The sequence below is a fragment of the Ursus arctos genome, unplaced genomic scaffold (assembly GCF_023065955.2).
Source record: "Ursus arctos isolate Adak ecotype North America unplaced genomic scaffold, UrsArc2.0 scaffold_2, whole genome shotgun sequence".
Lineage (NCBI taxonomy): Eukaryota > Metazoa > Chordata > Mammalia > Carnivora > Ursidae > Ursus > Ursus arctos.
This window is the reverse complement of record NW_026622874.1, coordinates 45,186,748-45,206,712: the sequence shown is the minus strand read 5'-3', so window position 1 is coordinate 45,206,712 and position 19,965 is coordinate 45,186,748.

Below are 19,965 nucleotides of genomic sequence, written 5' to 3'. Positions count from 1 at the left end.
AATGGAGTCTTAGTCTTTGGATTTCTCTAAGTATATGCTTGCATACTTGTTTTAACAGTGGGAGCCCACACGTTGGACACAAGCTAAGGAAAAGGCTAATATGTAAGTGCTGTAGTGGCCAGATGACTAGAACTAATTTCCTCTTATGGATTGGAAATGCATTGTTGGGATTCATTGAAATTTAATTCATATAATCCTAAAGTAAGGATTTCTTGCAGAGTTTAAGAGTAGCAATTCGTTTCAAAAACTGTAACTGGCATTTATTAATGATTAAGGAATACTGGTATTTTATCTGCCACAATCTTCAATTCGCTATTCCAACCATTGTAATATCAGAATACTTTAAAAGAGATTTTACAGAGGTAGAATTGAGAATAATTCTGATCATCTTAGATGGGGGGGAGAGTCTACAGGGTGCTTGAGTGGCTCAGTCAGTTGAGCATCTGCCTTTGGCTCAGGTCGTGATCCTGGGGTCCTGGGATTGAGTCCTGCATCGGGCTCATTGCTCAGCGGGGAGCCTGCTGCTTCTCACTTTCCCTCTGCCCCTCCCCCCTGCTTGCACACGCTCTGTTTTTCATGAATAAATAAATAAAATCTTTAAAAAAAAGTCTTTTCTTTTTAAAACTAAGCAAATGTAGAAACCAAAAGTTTAAGTGTATATCAAGTAATGGGAGATGGTCAAAATTAAGTTAACTTGAATTACAAGAATTAAAGAGGTAGTTCTTAAAAATTAAGAAAAATTTGAAATCACTGAAATTTTAGGATTTAAGAATCTTACAGGGTTATTTTAAAATTTTGGCCTTTGATGACTACATTTTAAGGTAATGTCAGTTAACACCTTAGAACCTAATTCAAATTCAGGTATGTTTTTGTGTTTTTCCATCTCAGCATCAGTTACTGCTTAAGGATTCTGATTGCTTGGGTTAATTATTGTCTTTAAATTATTACTTAATTTTGGAAGTTTTAGTTTATCAGAAACACATGAATTCAGGAATCTATTTAGGATGTAAATTAGTGAAAGGAACAAAAGCCCTCACAGACAGAACTTTCTTGCTTTAAATTAATGTCTAGCATGTTGTCTTTGATGTATATCCAAGAAAAATTCATGTACCCGTGGATCAAAGAAATTGGTGTAAGAATGAACATAACTTAATTTTTCATGTTAGCCCTAAATTGAACATGACCTAAATGTCCTTCAAAAATAAAAAATCAATAAATTGTGATGTGTTGGTACAACGGAGTACTCTACACAATGAAAAGGAACAAGTTAAAGTTACAAGCAACAATGTGGATGAATCTCACACATAAACTTTTGGACAAAAGAAGCCTGACAAAAGACATGCAGCATACTTTAATTTATATAAAATTCCAATTGTAGTGAGTGTTAGAAGTCACCATATAGGTCCTTTTAGGGTGGAGGGAAAGACGTAACGTTTGGGAGGATACACAAGGAAGGCTTATGAGGGCATTCTTTCTTGATCTGAATGGTTATTTACATAGACTTACTTACCTTGTGACAATTCCTGGATGATTTATAAACTTTTCTGTAACCATGTTCAACAAAACAGTGCATAAAATAAGAATTTTTTAAAAAGGGATCCTTGGGGATGCCAGGGTGGCTCAGTTGGTTAAGTGTCTACCTTTGGCTCAGGTTATGAGCCCAGGGTCCTGGGACTGAGCCCCTTGTTGGGCTCTCTGCTCAGTGGGGAGCCTGCTGCTCCCCCTGCTTGTGCGCATTCTCTCTCTCTGACAAATAAAATAGCAAAAAAAAAAAAATCAGGATTTTTTTATTTTTAAAAATTTTAATTCCAGTACAGTTAAGATAGTGTTATATTAGTTACAGATGTACAGTATAATGATTCAGCAATTCTATACATTATTCAGTAATCATTGTGATAAGTGTACTCTTAATCCCCTTCACGTATTTCACCCATTCCCCCCACCTCTGGCAACCACCAGGTTGTTCTCTAGGGCTAAGACTCTGTTTCTTGGTTTGTCTTTTTTCCCCCCTTTGTTCATTTGTTTCTCAAATTCCACGTATCAGTGAAAGCATGTGGTATTTGTCCTTCTCTGACTTATTTTGCTTTGCATTATACTCTAGCACCATCCATGTTACAAAGATTGTAACAAGATTTCATTCTTTTTCATGGCTGAGTAATAATTCAGTGTGTGTACCACATTTTTTTTTTTAAATATACACCACTTTATCCATTCTTCTATTGATGGACACTTGGGTGGCTTTCACAGTTTGGTTATTGTACACAATGTTGCAATAAACATAGGAGTGCATATTTCCCTTCAAATTAGTGTTTTTGTGTTCTTTGGGTATATTGTCAGTAGTGCAATTCCTGGATTACATGGTAATTGTACTTTAATAAGAATTACCACTGTCTTCCACAGTGGAAGCACCAGTTTGCATTCCCACCAGCAGTGCAAGAAGGTTCCTTTTTCTCTACTTCTTCACCAACATTAGTTTCTTATGTTTTGGGGTTTAGCCATTCTGACAGGTGTGAGGTATTTCATGTGATTTTGATTTGTTTTTCTCTGATGCTGGGTGATGTTGAGCTTCTTTTCATGTGCCTGTTGGCCAGCTGAATGTCTTTAGAGAAATGTCTGTTCATGTCTTCCGCTCATTTTTAATTAGATTATTTGTTTTTTGGTATGAGTTGTATAAATTATTTATATACTTTTTCCTTTTTAAGATTTCATTTATTAGATAGCACGAGGGGAGAGGCAGGGGTACAAGAAGACTCCCCGCTGTGTGGGGTGCCAGATGTGAGGCTCAATCCCAGGACCCTGAGATCATGACCTGAGCTGAAGTCAGGTGTTTAACCAGCTGAGCCACCCTGGAGCCCCTCTTAATATATTTCAGATACTAACCCTTTCTCAGATACCTCATTTTCAAATACCTTCTTCCATTCAGTAGATTGTCTTTTAGTTTTATTGGTTGTTTTCTTTCACTGTGCAGAAGCTTTTTATTTTGATGTAATCCCAATAGTTAATTTTTGTTTTTGTTTCCCTTGCCTTAGGAGACATATATAGAAAAATACTGCTATGGCAGAGAAGTTACTGCTTATACTCTCATCTAGGACTTACGTGGTTTCAGGTCTCACAAATAGGTCTTTCATCTATTGAGTTTATTTTTGTGTATGGCAAAAGAAAGTTGTCCATTTTCATTCTTTTGCATGTAGCTGTCCAAGTTTCCCAACACAATTTGTTGAAGAGACTGTCTTTTTTTCCATTGTATATTCTTGTCTACTTTATCAAAGATTAATTGACGATATAGCTGTGGGTTTATTTCTGGGCTCTCTATTTTGTTTCATTGGTCTATGTGTCTGTTCTTGTGTCTGTACCATGCTGTTTCGATTACTACAGCTTTGTAGTATATCTTGATATCTGGGATTGTGATCCCTCCAGTTTTGTTCTTTTTCCATTGCTTTGGCTGTCGGGAGTCTTCTGTGGTTTCATGTAAATTTTAAGATTATTTGTTCTAGTTCTGTCAAAACTGTTTGTATTTTGATAGGGATTGCATTAAATTTGTAGATTGCTTTGCATAGTATGGACTTTTTAACAACATTTGTTCTTATCCATGAGTATGGAGTATCTTTCCATTTGTTGGTGTTGTCTTTCATCAATGTTTTATAGTTTTCGGAGTACAGGAATTTCACTTCCTTGTTTATTCCTAGGTATTTTATTTTTGGCGCAATTATAAATGGGGTTGTTTTCTTAATTTCTTTCTCTTACTTTATTAGTATATAGAAATAGAGTAGATTTCTATACATCTATTTTGTGTCCTCCAAACTTACCGAATTGATTTATCAGTTCTAATAGTTTTTTTGGTGGAGTCTTTAGGGTTTTCTCTATAGAGTATCATGTTATCTGCAAATAGTGAAAGTTTTACTTCTTCCTTACAGTTTTTGATGGCTTTTCTTTTGGTTGTCTGCTTGCTGTGTTTAGGACTTCCAATACTATGTTGCATAAAAGTGGTGAGAGTGGACGTCCTTGTTACTAATCTTAGGGGGAAAATCTCTTTGTTTTTCCCCATTGAGTATGTTTGTCGTGCATTTTTCATATATGGCCTTTATTATGTTGAGGTATGTTCTCTCTAAATCTACTTCATTGAGGGCTTATATCAAGAATAGATGTTGTATTTTGTCAGTTGCTTTATCTGCATCTACTGAAATGATCATATGGTTTTTATTTTTTCTCTTGTTGACATGATGTGTCACATTGATTTGTGAATATTGAACCTCCTTGCATCCTGGGAATAAATCCCATTTGCTTGTGGTGAATGATTTTTTTCTTTATCTTAATGTATTGTTGGATTGGTTTGCTAGTATTTTTGTTGGAGATTTTTACATCTGTGTTTATCAGAGATATGGGCCTGTAGTTCTTTTTTTTCTTTCTTTCTTTCTTTTTTTTTTTGTTATGTCTTTATCTGGTTTTGGTATCAGGATAATGCTGGCCTCATATAATGAATTTTAGAAGCTCTTATTTATCTCATTTTTTGGAATAGTCTGAGAAGAATTGGTATTAGCTCTTCTCTAAATCTTTGGTAGAATTGACCTGTGAAGCTGTGTAGTCCTGGACTTTGGTTTCTAAGTTTTTAATTATTGATTCAATTTCATTACTGGTAATTGGTCTGTTCAAATTTTCTATTTCTTCCTGATTCAGTTTTGGGAGGTTATACTTTTCTAGGAATTGATCTGTTTTTCAAGGTTGTCCAATTTGTTGGCATGTATTTTTTCATCATATTCTTTGATAATCCTTTGTATTTTTGTGAGGTCACTTATTTCTCTTTCATTTGTGATTTTGAGTTCTCTCTCTCTCTCCCCCTCCCTCCTTCACTCCCCTGCATGTGTGTGCATATATATATGAAATGTTACTCAGCCATCAAAAAGAATGAAATCTTGCCACTTGCAATGCCATGGATGGAAATCAAGCGTATTATGCTAAGTGAAATAAGCCAGAGAAAGAGAAACACCATATGATCTCACTCATATGTGGAATTTAAGAAAGAAAATAGATGAATATAAGGGAAGGGGGAAAAAGGAGAAAGGGAAACAAATCATAAGAGACTTAATGATACAGAACAAATGGAGTTGATGGAGGGTAGGTGGGGAATAAGCTAGATGGGTGATGGGTATTAAAGATAAGCAGTGGGTGTTGGACATAAGTGATGAATCACTGATTTCTCCTGAGACCAATATTGACTGTATGTGAACTAAAATTTGCATTAAGTATAACAATTTTAGATATTTATTTATTATCATTGTTTGGATTGTTCTCTTTATGAGTATATAATTTCTCCTTTGTCTCTTGTTCCAGTGTTTGTTTTAAAGCATGTTTTGTCCAATATAAGTATCGCTATCCTGGCTTTCATTTGACATCTATTTGAATGATAAATGCTTTCCATCCCTTCACTTTCAAATCTGTACGTGTCTTTAGGTCTGAAATGAGTCTCTTTCTGACAGCCTATAGATGGGTCTTCATTTTTTTTTTTGTTTTTTTTTAAGATTTTTTTTTCATTTGAGAGATAGAGCACAAGCAGGGGGAGAGGCAGAAGGAGAGGAAGAAGCAGACTCCCTGCTGAGCTGGGAGACTGATGTGGATCCTGTCGATCCCAGGATCTGTAGATCACCCAGGTGCTCTAGATCTTGCTTTTTTATCAGTTCTGTCTCCCTGTGTCTTTTGATTGGAGCATTTAGTCCATTTACATTCAAAGTGATTATTGATAGGTATGCACTTATTACCATTTTGTTGCTTGTTTATGGCTGTTTTTATAGTTGTTCTCTGTTCCTTTGTTCTTTTGTTCCCTTTCATGGTTTGCTGCTTTTCTTTGGTGATATATTCTTTATTTTTTGCCTATCTTTTGCTAGTTTTTGATTTGTGGTTACCATTAGGTTTATATATAAAACATCTTATGGATGAAGCAGTCTATATTAAGTTGGTAGTTACTTAGGTGTGAACCCTTTCTGTACTCCTCTCTCCCAACATTTTAGGTATATGGTGTCATACTTTACATCCTTTTGTTTTGTGCATCTCTTGACTAATTTTTGTGGATACATTTAATTTTACTGATTTTGTGCTTTCTACTTTTCTTTTTCTTATGGTCTTTCCTTTCCATTCAAAGAGTCTCCCTTAATATTTTTTTTGTAGGGTTGGGTTAGTGGTAATGAATTCCTTTAACTTTTGTTTGGGGAATTCTTTATCTCTCCTTCTATTCTGAATGATAGCCTCTGGATAGAGTATTCTTAGTTGGAGGTTTTTTTTCTTTTCAGCCTTTTAAATATATGATGGCATTCCTTTCTGACCTGAAGTTTCTGCTCAAAAATCTGCAGATAGCCTTATGGGGTTTCTCTTGCATGTAACTGTTTTCTCTTGCTGCTTTTAAAATTCTTTATCACTACTTTTTGCCATTTTAATTACTGCGCATCTTGGTGTGGACTTCCTTGGGTGTTCTCTGTGCTTACTGGATCTAGATATAAGTTCTCCAGATTTGGAAAGTTTTCAGCTTTAAAAAAAAATTATCTGTCTCTTTTTCTCTCTTCTTTTTCTGAGATCCCTATAATGCATTTATTATTATGCTTGATGGTGTTGCTGAGTTCTCTTAGTCTATTTTCATTTTTTTAAAGGTATTATTTACTTGAGAGAAAGAGAATGCACATGTGAGCATGTGTACTTCTGAGAGCATGAGCAGGGGGAAGAGAGAGAGGGAGAAGCAGACTCCTGGCTGAGCTGAAGGCAGATGCTTAATGACTGAGCCACCCAGGTGCCCCTATTTTCATTTTTTATTACTTCTTTTTCTGTGTCCTTTGCTCAATTGCTTTCCCTTGCTCTCTCCTCCAGGTTGCTGGTCTGTTCTTTTGCTTCCTCTAGTCTATTGTTTATTCCATCTACTGTATTTTAAATTTGTTAATGAGTTTTTATATATATATACATATATATTTTTTAAAGATTTATTTATTTATTTGACAGAGAGACAGCCAGTGAGAGAGGGAACACAAGCAGGGGGAGTGGGAGAGGAAGAAGCAGGCTCCCAGCAGAGGAGCCTGATGCGGGGCTCGATCCCAGAACGCTGGGATCACACCCTGAGCCGAAGGCAGAGGCTTAATGACTGAGACACCCAGGCGCCCCCCCACCCCCCCTTTAATGAGTTTTTTGTCCTTGATTGCTTTTTTGTTTTCAGTCTCTTTGTTGAGGGTCTTACTGAGGTCCTCTGCTCTTATCTCAAGTCTAGTGGCTAGCTTTATGACAATTATTTTAAATCCTCTATCAGGTATATTACTTATCTCTATTTTATTTAGTTCTTGTTGTGATTTTTTTTCCCTTTTCATTGATTTGGGATATACTCCTCATCTCCAGATTTTTGTCTGTCTGTCTCTGTGTTAGGAAAGTCAGCTATATTGACTACTTTTGGAAGTAGTGGCCTTATAAAAAGGTCCTATAGTATAATGTCCCATGCTCACCTGGATCTGGTGCTTAGTGGTGTCTCCTGTGTGTGTTGCATGTGATCTACTGTTGTTGTAGAGCCATGTTTCCCTTCAATTTGGTCTTGTGCAGTGGCCCTCTGATGGGCAGGGTTTAGTTCCTGTGTTATTAGTAGGCTAGGCTGGGGCTGCCTTGGGCTTGAGTTGAGTCAGACTAGGCAGTTGCCAGAGATACAGTACCACCAAACTGCAGGGTACTTTCCAAACAGTGTTGTCACCTGTGAACCCTTTGTTGGTGGGCAAGGCCTGTAGTCAGATCAGATGTCTGCCCCCAGCCCACTGCTGGGGGCACAGTTGGATTGGTGTGTGTTTGTCTCTTCCCCTCTCCCTGGGATGGGAGTCACTTTGGAGTGGTGCTGGCTCATGTCAGGAATGCTCACACACTGCCAGGCTGGTGGTGCTGCTTTTCTTTAGCTCTGGCCAAAGGCATATTGGGGGGAAGTTCTGTAGGAGAATGTGGGCAAAGGACATGCAGTGCACGTTGGTGCAGTAGGGTATCTGCATCTGTCTGGGAAAACTCCAGCTGAGGGCTACAGGGTTGGAAGGAGTGGGTCCATGGAGCATGCAGAGGTAGGGCACATGGTGCCAGCAAGGACCATGCAGATGGCCCTTTCTCAGGTCCTGTAGTAGCCTGGGAAAACCGCTAAGGCCAGTCAGGTTGGAGTGGGTAGATCCATAGAAGCACATGGGGGCGGGCATGCTTTTGGCAAGTTCGGTGGAGATGTTGCACTATGCTGGTTCCTGCAGGTATCGGTGTATCTGGGCTGGGGGATGGGCAAGTGAAGTGGTGCCTTCCAGCTCTTTTGTTCTTGAAGAAGTCTCCCAAAGATCCATGTTCCTCCAGCGCATGTTCTGAGAGTAGTGAATAAATCTTCCTGTATACCCCAGGTGTTTTTCAAACTGCTGCTTCTATGTCCTTCATTCACTTCTTATTTATAATAAAGATGCTGAATGAAAGAACCAGTAATGTGGAATGGTGCAGTGGAAACAACTTAGTCTAGTGATTTTTTAGTGAAATGATATGAGTTTTGCCAGTTGGTTGCTGTGATAGTGATCTGCAATTTTCACGTCCATCAATTGGTATATGACCAATTTTGTATGCATGAAATATGTATGTTGAAGCACTTTGAAATTCTAACCAAGAATATTACTTTTTATCAACCCCACTAGTATTTTTTTGAAATAGAAATTTTCATTTCTGTTTCCACAAAGACTAGACAATTGACTGGAAAGAATAATTTAGCATGTCCTGAAAGATACCTTATCAAACAATGTATTAAAATCCAAATAATCAGTGCCATTACCTATTCTTTAATGTGTCAGTCCTGTGGTTTTCTTTTTAAAGATTTTATTTATTTATTCGACAGAGATAGAGACAGCCAGCGAGAGAGGGAACACAAGCAGGGGGAGTGGGAGAGGAAGAAGCAGACTCACAGCAGAGGAGCCTGATGTGGGGCTCAATCCCATAACGCCGGGATCACACCCTGAGCCGAAGGCAGACACTTAACCGCTGTGCCACCCAGGTGCCCCAGTCCTGTGGTTTTTAAAAGGAGTTCATTTGATATGATTTGTTTCTACCTCATAGACTATAATATTTTGGAAATAGAAGCAATCTTAGCTATTATCACAAGCTCCTTATTTTACACATGTGGAAACTGAGGGTCTGCTGTCATGAAGAGAATTGTTCTAGTTTCATTCACTGCTATAACTTTGTGGCCTAGCATGATCTCTGCCACAGAATTGATTCTCCATATTTGTTGGCTGAATTAATGTAAATAAGCTATTTATTGACAAAAGTACGGTAGTGAAAGATACAGTTCTGTTTCTCACATTTCTCATATCCATGCTGTTCTTTGCTTGGCTTTGACTGTCCGTCTTAAAAGTTATTTCTTAATAGTTTTGTGAAAAGAGTAGTAAAAAAAACCTATCATATCATAGAAAGGTAATAAAGCATCTTTTAAATAACTATGCCCAAATATTTTAAATTAATAAACTCCACATTTATGAAAACATTTTTATTTAAAAGTTTTACAAATATGATTAATTACACTTATAGAAAATCTTGATAGAACAGTGTTGTGAAATGCCTTCAATTGGCATATGTTTTGGTAGTAAAATCTTCATTTATTTCAGTCTGAATTGCAGTTATTTTGACAAGAGATGGTCCTTCTTCTTGAATGTTGGAATGCTTTCCACTTCTACCAGTTCAATTAATTTTACGCTCATGATACTGTACCCATGCTAAGGTCCTGTAGAACTGTATGTAACACAGTCACCTTTTTGTTAAAGCATTTGCTTTAAGCAAACTTTTGAAACCCTACTTAGAGAACTGCCAGAGATGAAGCTGGCATGCATAAAGAAAATAATTAAGTGCCAATACTGTGGTAGATGAAATCCGGTAAAGCTCAAAGCAGGAAAAGAGACAACAATCAGAGGAGGGAAAATTAAGTTTTCTGAAAGGTTTCCTGGAGGAGGGAGAAATCAAGCCCTTCATGACCAAAAAAAATAAATAAATAAATAAATAAAAATTAAAAATAAAATGTTGTGATATTTGGAAAGTCTACAATGGGTTTTTGACCTCAGAATACAAAGTTCTATCTGGGAATCATAGAGGGGTGAGCGTCTTTAGTAAGTCACATTAAGTGGCTAAGAAAGACCGATGATAATGTTTTTACTTTTCCTTTGAAAACCTTATCCCTGGGTGACGAGACCTGGTGTGCGATATTTACCAAATAAAAATATTCCCCTGACTTCCTACCTCTACCTCACACCCAAGGACTAATTTATGTTTCATAAAAAATCCCAAAATGTTGTGAAAAACCACCCTTTTTTTCCGGAAAGAAAAACAAAATGATTAAGGGTTCTAGAACTTTCAATTACAGCCTAATCAAGTCAATTGAGCATTATCTTTAGAAAAGAACTTGGCCAGGTTACATCTTTATTTTTTTACAAATGTTTTAAAACTTTAGAGCTCTTATTTGATAAGGTGATGACACTATTATAATGCTTTGTTAGCCAAATTAGGGTTTTTTTTCAATACAAGTTTAATGAAACTTATATATGCCACTTTTCTAGGTGTTCTATAAATATGTAAAATCTTTAGTATTATGCAATGGTAGGCTTTGTTGATTGGCCCAGGTAATTCAGTCTTTAAATGGAACCATAAAAAAACTTAAAAAATCTTTAAATTGAAGTATATAGAATTCTTAAAAATCCTTAAAAATTCATTTGTATCTGTAATTGTTTGAAATCTGTTTGCAGGATAAAATATTTCCATTGAATATTTCTCAAAGAGCTAGTTATAGTCTGTTACTGAATATTTTGTTTGTGGAAATCTGGGTGGGAACAATGTGGGATCTTTTTTTCAGAGCAATATTAATTGGTTTAATGTTTATTTCACAAGTACTTGAGTACTCATGATGTCTGGTGCATTATATTATGCATTGCACTTGCAAAGGTTATTAAGACCTTCTTATGTTGACCAACAAGACATTTACATGCCGATTTGCAGTTTGATATGCAAGACTCTTCAGCCAAAACTAGAAACAATGTCTTGCATTCTGCCCATAAAAACATTGAGAGCTTGTCAATTGATTGTTACTTCCATAGTGACAACCATTGAGTATATATTCCTTTTTCTAGAGATGTTAAATTCCATGACTGTGTGTGTATGTGTGTATGTATGTATGTATGTATGTCTGTGTGAATGCCAGGGAGTAGGTGAAGGTGAGGGAGGTTTTTTTTTAAGCTTTATTAATGAAGGTTCTTTTTCATAAAAAGAATAAAAGTGCATTTATACTTTATGCAAAATACAGACTGACAGCAGTGATGTGCTGGAACTGGCTTGTACCAGCTCATGAAAGGTGACTTGTACCAGCTGGTAGGAGATGATTGATTGTTAAATTTTCAGAAATTTTGTGAGGTGATTGTTAAACTTAGCCATTATTAAAAGCTAATAATAAGTCTATAATTAAATAAGTTGTATTATCCAAATTAATGTTAAATACCATCACCTCCTAATTTTACTGCATTTCATTTCAATGTTCTTGAGTTCAAGTACATGTATAGTACCTGTATGGAGGAGAAGCTGTAATACAGTGTTCTACTCTTCTCAACTCTGCATTTGGTGACATCAGGGTAATAGCTTGAAATAGGCTGTGGGAGTATTTACTTCAAAAATAGGCAAACACTACAAATCAGGTCCCCCACTTCAGTCTTCAAAAGGCAGTTGTTAAACATTTGCCAGCACACCACTGACTCACATTCCAGGCTCACCACTCTTTCCTTTTGGTTTCAAAGGGTAGAATCACAACCTCATTAACATTCATTTTCTCTTAGTCCAAATTTGTCATTTCTCACCTTGTAGGACTTGAATGAGGCAGATGGCAAATCTTTGAACTAATTAATCACTGTTCTCAGAGTTGTATTTTGTGTTTAAGGGAGCTAATATAGGACACAGATGAAACTCATGCTTCCCAAGTCAAGCTACAAACAGAATTTACCTTGTCTAAAGTCAAGGCAGTGGAGAAAGTGAATACACCCAGAATTAAAAATGGGCATGAAGAAACTTATTTATTGTCCTGTCAGTTGGGAAGCTCCTTGTAAAGGCATGGATTAAATGAATATTCATCACAGATAAATATTCATTCAGTGATTGTCCCTGGTGCTTTGTCATTATGAGGACAATTTAGGAGTATTTCATCAATAACTGGGCATTTGGGGGGCAAATAGATATCTCTAACAATTCTTTGAGTATACAACATAGTGAGTCCAAAGTACAGCATATGAAAGCAAAACTGGGGGATACACACATACACACACCCACACACTCTCACACACATGCTTCTAGATATATTACAGCTAAGTATCATTTTTTTATTTTACATCTACTAAATTCTTTGTAATTATTACTTCACACATAAGGTTATGGTGGTTCTTATTGAGGAAACTGAGAAGGCCACGTGAGCTTCGAATTTTGACAACACACCACATATGGGATTTGAAAAGGGAATAAAATGGTAGTTAAAAAAAAACAGTTTTGTGATATCCTAATTAGCTGAGAAAAATATTTTACAGAATTAACATTTAGCTTTATTCTGCAGAGAAAGTCCGTTTATAAAACTTACGTGTTTGTCTATGTAGATCAGAGGTTAAAGTTTTCTTTAAAAGGCCAGATAGTAAATATTGTAGGCTTTGCAGGCTGTAGAGTCTTTGTGACAGTGATGCGGTTTTGTGGCTGTTGTGATACTGGAGACTGTGTAACTAGAGACAGTATGTAAATGAATGTTAATGGCTGTGTTCCCATACTGTTAAGAGGTCAAGAATTGGCTCATGGGGCTGTGGTTTGCCAGGCCTTGATCTATAACAGTAGGGATTTGGTAATCACCCCAGCTGATTTTCTCAAAACAGAAGCTCTCTTCTAGAACCTGAATTACTTCACTAGGAATTCTATTTTGATCACAATACTTGGAGAATTACCAAATTTCAATGCATATTTGTTACGAAGACTGATGTGGCAGCGTAGTAAGTGAATATTCTCACAGGTAGGGTGGACTTCGATAGTTATCCAGATATTTTACACTCCAAAGTATTTCCTCAATAATCTGCATGCCATATATGAGACTGTTACAGGATATCTTAATAATCCCAACCTTTTAATGTAATTTTCACATGTTAGAGGCACATGTCAAATTTGCTAGTCATGTGACTGCCTTCATTTAAGGATCTTTCTTTTTCAACAGGAGATCCTAAGAGTAAGATAAAAGTTTGAGAACTGAAATGAACATTTTTGCACAGTGAAAGGACAAGACAGTACTTTCCAGTTCCTTTTTGAAACTACACTGAGAACAAGCCAGTAAAGCTTAGCTCTTAGCTCCTGGAGGGTAACAATGTGAACCAACTGGTTTATTTATTGAGGGTGATTATTAATTTTATGTGTCAACCTGATTGGGTCATGGGGTATCCTGACATTTGGTCAAACATTATTCTGGGTGTTTCTGTGATGGTGTTTTGGATAAAATTAACATTTTATTTGGCAAACTGAATAAAGCAGATTGCCCTCCATAATGCACGTGGGCCTCATTTAGCCATTTGAAGGTCTGAATGGAACAAAAATGTGACCTATCCTTGACTGAGAGAAATTTGTTTCTGCCTGGTGGCCTTTGGACTGGGAAATTGGCTTTTTCCTGCCTTTGGACTCAAATGAAATATCCGCTCTTCCTGGGTCTTGAGCCTGTTGGTCTTTGAACTGTAGCTACACCATGTGTCTCCTTGTTCTCAAGCGACTTTTGTCTCAGACTGGAACTAAACTATCAGTTTTCATCTCTAACTTGCTAGGACTTACCCTGCAGATCTTGGAACTTGCCAGCTTCTATACTTGGGTAATCCCTTATGGTAAATCTCTTTCTATATATTGGTTCTGTTTCTCTGGAGAGCCCTAATGCATTAAAATAACAGTTTGCTTACCAAGAGTTTTGCAAGGTGATTGTCACACTGCATCCACCAATCCAAACTGTTCTGTCATAAACTCTGTCCAATTCTAGCCAGTTCCCTTGCTTTGCAAGACTTACCGTAAAATCACCCAGCCTTGACCATAACACTCTATAAATACGGTTCATGGACTTTCCCTTTTGGACACTGCCACAAATCGATCCTGGAGATACTCTCCCTTAATGTGGTAGGTCTAATAATCATAGCTTCTCTCATTTTCAGAATATATTAAAGAGTTGATAGTCAGAATGTACTGGTCATTGAATTAGGTACACATTCATTATCCAACAAATGTTTACAATGGACCAGGCCTGGTTCTTGGTGTCTGGGAGTATACTGGTCAGCAAGAGAAATGCAGGCCTCATGTCCATGTCCTAACAGAACTTAGATCCTGGGACACTCTCTCTACTCTAGCCACAAAAACCCAAATTTATTTCTCACCTAGTCCTGACATTCTTTCCACTGGTAGTTGACAGTTTCTCTTGAACGTTTTCTGTAGGAACTTGTAAGTAAATAGGGATGTGCTCACACATAATAGGACCTGCTTGTCATATGTCAAGAATGTACTAAAACCATTTCTGAGATCAGTTCTGTAAAGCCATTTTTCTTAAACCATTGTTGAGTTTTCTGTCCTTCTGCCTTTGCCATACACTTAGGAAAAGGCAACCGGGATTTGCTTTACACATACGCAGACTTACTGACTTGCGATTCTGAAGAGACTTACTGGCTTTTATGTGGGCCACAGTCAGATATAAACTGCAACCCTTAGATTTAGTCAGATACTGAAATGAACCTCACTTTGGCTCCAGTGTATCACAGTTCATTGGCATTTAATTTCTGCGAATGTAATCAAGATAATGAAAATCTCCCATTCAAGCAATGCATGATTTTTTTTTGGTTTTATGGAAAACAAAAAAGTCCTTCACTTTATTAAAACTAAGAACCCAATTTCATGAGAGTTATAACTTATAGAAAAGAAAGCTGACATTTATAATGAACAGAGTAACTCCCTTCCATGCAAATGTCTATCCCACTTTTTTTTTTTTACAAAAAGATCCTTAGCAAGCAGAATAAATCTTGTCACTTATTTATACGAATGGTGATTATGAAAAGTAGCAGGTGTTGGGGAGGAGAAAGCATCTCATTGACATATCTGCTGTATTTATTAAAGGCGTAAGTTATTAAAATATATGTAGCTTCGTTTGAAATGAGATACAAATCGCTAAGAGATAATTTTTCAAAGCACCTACTGTTTTTACACTTGTGACTCTAAATCCACAGGTATGTAACTGCTCAAGTGCAGCTAATTGTGCCTGTATTTGGTCCTACAGCAAGGCAAGTGGCCAGCTACATACCTAATTAATTACACAAGGGAGCAATTATTTCAATATACAGTTTTTGTTGGGAAGCTTGCTCTCTCTCTCTCTCTCTCTCTTTTTTGGCATGTAGTTGTTGGGAAACCTCTTGAGGTAAGATGAGTTCTTTTCAGCTAACATTTGGCCTTGCTTTTGGAACAGTTGTGTACGCAGCTTAGCACACCTGTGCTAAAAACCAACGGAAGGCATTCCTTTTTTTTTTTTTTAACAGACTTTGCAACTCAAACATAACCAAACATATCAGGCTTCATTCTCTCATAAAATGAGTGTAACTAATTAGAAAAGCAAAAACGTTACTTTTTATTACAAGACTGTGTTAATGCAGTTGCTTTAGTTTGCCATTATTCCTTAATAAGAGACAATAAAATCACCATAATGCATGGAAAACAACTATCCTCCCTGGGATAAAACTGGATTAATGACGTATTTTGTGTTTATAGAAACAAACACAATTTAGCAGCCACTCCTCTCAAGAGATTTTTCTTAACCAGCAACCAGGTACTTATTTTAGACCTAAAAGGAAAACATAGTTAATAATATTGAAAGGTTATTAGTGCAATAGGAAACTTATCATCCTTGCATAATGGAGAAAGCAGGTTCGTTTAAAAGAATCATAAAGAAAATTTGCATATTTATATGAATCGTAGGACTGTTGGCTTTTTATCTTGCAAGGTTTAGAGTTATTTTTAATTATGAATTCCCTTGCTGATTAGGATCTAACAAGGAAGAAAGGAAAGTAGTCATTTCTAAATTGAAAATCTGAAGTATTCTTTGTTAATCATAGTTTGAATAGTGAGATAAAAAACTTTCAGATGGCAAGATGGCATTTTCAACTTAATTAACTTTGACTTAAAATTCATAGATGAATAGATTCTCCCTTAACGTGAGCCACACCTCCCACATGCACAGTTAATCTGCATTATATACCTGATTGGACTGAGTAGTATTCTTTAAAATGGACAAAGTAGAACATTTCACAAATTTCTTTGTGTTCTTTTGCTTATACTCTTACCTTTCAGTGAAAACAACTCTTTTTAATTGAAAGCAGATTGAGAAATTTAAGAGTAATGTTTAGTCCAGTATATTGACTTTCTGCTGCTGCTGTAACTAACTACCATAAATTTAGTGGCTTAAAATAACACAAATATCTTAAAGTTCTGGAAGTGAGAAGTCTGAAATGGAATTTACTGGGCTAAAATCAAGGTGTTAGCAGAATTGCATTGCTTCTGGAGGCTGCAGGGGAGAACTTGTTTCGTTATCCTTTTTAGTTTCTTGAGGCCGCCTGCATTACTTAACTCATGGCCCCTTCCTTCATTTTCAGTACCGACAATGACATCACTCAGACCTCTGCCTTTACTGTACCATCACCTCTGATTTTGATACCCCTGCCTAGGTCTTAGAGGGATCCCAGTAGGATGATTATGTTGGATACACCTGGATAATTCAGGATAATCTTCCCATCTCAAGACTTCTAATTTAGTTAATTAATCATTTTTTTTCTGTCATTAAAGTAACATATTCATAGTTTTTGGGGAATAGGATATGGATATTTTTGGGTAGCTAATATGGTAATCACCATACTCAGTCATTGCTTATTTAATTCCTAATTACTCCTTTTATTCACTTATACTATTTTTTTCTTTCTCTTTCTTACTGCTTTTGTTAGAATATGACATTTCTCTTGGATTCTTGGTGGGTTTCTGGTGAATATATCTGGTTCTAGCAATAAATATTGTGATTCAGTCAGTTACCTTCTTCTTCATTTTTATTATTCATTCATGAAACTAACATTTACTGCCTTTTGGTGCAAGATGCTGTGTAAAAAGAAATGAGTCTTGACTCGATCAAATTCTTTAGATGCAGACTGGTCTTGTTTTGTTTTGTTTTGTTTTTTCCTTAAATTATTGAAAATCATTTCCAAGAGACAGAATGTGGGTTGACTAACCATTACAACTCTCTATTACTTTGATTTGTGAAGTTACCCTGGTTAAAATGATAAAGGAGAGAAAACCTAAGTAGGTGTTAAAACTTTATTTTTTAAAAAAACAGAAACAGTTTGCTACAAATGTAAAACAAAACGTCATTTAATTTCTGCAGTGTGTTGCCTTTTCTGCACCATCATTAACTTAAAATTGATTTTTAAAAAAACTGAGTTTTGATCCAATGGGAGCGTAGACCTGAGACTTTTTTTTTTCTTAAAGATTTTATTTATTTATTTGACAGAGAGACTACAAGAGAGGGAACCCAAGCAGGGGGAGTGGGAGAGAGAGAAGCAGGCTTCCCACTGAGCAGGGAGCCTGATGTGGGGCTCGATCCCAGGACCTTGGGATCATGACCTGAGCTGAAGGCAGATGCTTAACTGACTGAGCCACCCAGGCACCCCAGACCTGAGACTTTCTAACACCAAACATATTGAATGAAATGAAAAAAAGCTGCAATGCTACATGGGAGGAGGCAGGGGCTATATTCTGTGTATGGCTCTGTGCAAGACCATTATTTTAACATCTCACAAGCCCTATTTTTCTATTTCCTCTTACATAGATACTTTTAAATATGCTTTGATATGCTATACAATGTAGTAATGTTTTCTGAAGGGCTTAATGCATTTTGCAATGTTCCATGTATGTTGAATTTAATAGAGAAATTTATGAGAAATGTTAAATCTTAAAGGTGACTGTTCAGTGGATCTGTAGGAATTCTTTGAGTTTCAGTCAGATGTAAACGGATTGAAGCCCCTTCTCTGATAAAACTGCAAAGCCCTGCACTTTCTGTTCCTTTCAAGCATGTAGCTTTGTCTTCCAGTCACTCCACTAAAAGCTTCCAGTTCAATGGATGAACTTCTTCTTTTACTTCACTAAGAAAAGGTCAAATTCTATTTCCCCCTCCAATCACCTCTCACCACTTACCAGTGCTGTGATGCAGGGTGAGTTATTGAAAATCCTATTTTACCTTGAGATGCTGCAGTTAGTGCTTTCAAGGCTTCTAATCAGAGTTGGCACTTTCCTGTCCCTGCTGATTTTTGCCCTGCTGAAACCATTTCTCCTTTATTCTGGTTGCTTAAAACAGCTTCAGAAAGACCTTTCCTCTGATGAGTCATGTATATTTACATGTTCCTACCCGGACCTCTATTACAATGGACTGATTTGAGGATTGCTGCTCTTTGGCAAAACGATAAAGATGTAAAGTAACTTAGTAGAAAAATAGCATCAGAGAATATAGTCAAAGACACATTCAGCACCTAGTGTACTTGGAGGGGGGAAAAAGTAGTTTTGTAATATTTTTAAATAGTATTCGTGTGCAAGATTCTGTGGACAATGTGAATTTGCTTTTAAATTTATAAACCGCTACATGTATGGAAGGTATTATTAGATAATATAGAACATGTAATGTGTACGTGTATGAAGAAATGCAGTGGTTATGAACATGATCATTGAACAACCTCATGTTTTCTGTAAGTAGCTAATCATATTTTCAGCATTAAAAAACTCAAGTCTTTATACATTGCTTAAACATTAGCTTTCAGAATTTAACAAATGACACATATAGAGTAAGATTTAAAGCAATAAGATTTAGCTACAATTAACCCTAAGAATATGAAATTATTCTTATTCTAAACCCATTAATTTCTCCAGACTTCATCAGAAAGCTTTCTTTTTTTTTTTAAGATGTTTTTTATTTATTTTAGAAAGAGAGGGAGGGAGAGAGGGAAGGTGCATGTGTGCAAGGAGAGGGGCAGAGGGAGAGAAAGAATCCCAAGCAAAATCCCTGCTGTGTGAAGCGCCACGAGGGGAGGGGCTCGATCTCATGACCCTGAGATCATGACCTGAGCCAAAATCAAGAGCCAGATGCTTAACAAACTGAGTCACCCAGACGCCCTTAGAAAGCTTTTTCTAAAATGCACCCCCAGTGCTTATCATGGAATTGTGACTTTTCCAGGAGTTGGGAACAACTTCACGACTCTACACCGTTAACTGGGGTAAGTGTCCACATTCCGTAGTACAAGCTGAGCATCCATTTCTGTTGTTTCTTTCTCACTTTTTCTAGTCTTCTAAGCACATTGCAGAAACAAAGCAGAAATGAATATGTGAGAGTAACTAAGACATGTACAAAGTGTTATTACATGGCCTTGTGTAGACACTCTTTGGCCGTCTGCCTGAGACCTGTCCTTAACTGTCAAGAGTGATAAGTAAATTGACCCACGCTCTTAATACAGAATTTTTTATGATGAAAACTTCCAGTTGTGATTTGTATAAGCTTTGCTGTGACGTGGTTCATGTCAACGTAATGCTCTTACTGTAATATAATCTCATGCCTGTAATGTGATGTTATTTTACAAACTGTGGAACATGGCGAGTTCAAAGAGCTACTTGAAGTGTCATGAGCCCTGGTTTCTGGCTTCCAGTGAGATTGGTTATTCAGATGAAAACTGAGGCTAGGTAATCAGTTGCCAGGATATTGAACTAACAAAGTAGAATTAAGAGGTATTTCATGGTATCAAAGAGGGAGTGGAATGAAAATTTAAAAATTTTGTTTCTAGTCTAACTGCCCCATTTTAATTCATGTAGTGGGATTTATCTGAAGTTTCATCATTTCTAAATTAAGGCATTAGT